Source organism: Penaeus monodon, chromosome 22, assembly GCF_015228065.2.
Source record: "Penaeus monodon isolate SGIC_2016 chromosome 22, NSTDA_Pmon_1, whole genome shotgun sequence".
Classification (NCBI taxonomy): Eukaryota; Metazoa; Arthropoda; class Malacostraca; order Decapoda; family Penaeidae; genus Penaeus; species Penaeus monodon.
Genome location: NC_051407.1, coordinates 4,002,342 through 4,002,571, shown reverse-complemented (window position 1 = coordinate 4,002,571; position 230 = coordinate 4,002,342).

Sequence of the window (230 nt, the reverse complement as noted above, 5' to 3'; positions counted from 1 at the left end):
AATTCATCTAGTGGTTTTCCGACTACAATTTTTGATCACGCGATCAGGGTTACATTAGATATAGGAGGAAATTGCCAAAAATATCCTTTGAAAACAAAAGAGCACGAAAAATGCGGATACATGAAATCCTTAGAGATGGAATTCTTTTATCCGGAAACTTTAAATTGACACGCTACCTTTTGTGCACATACACCCGTAAGCTAGTAAAGGCATCAGTGACTGTGATTATG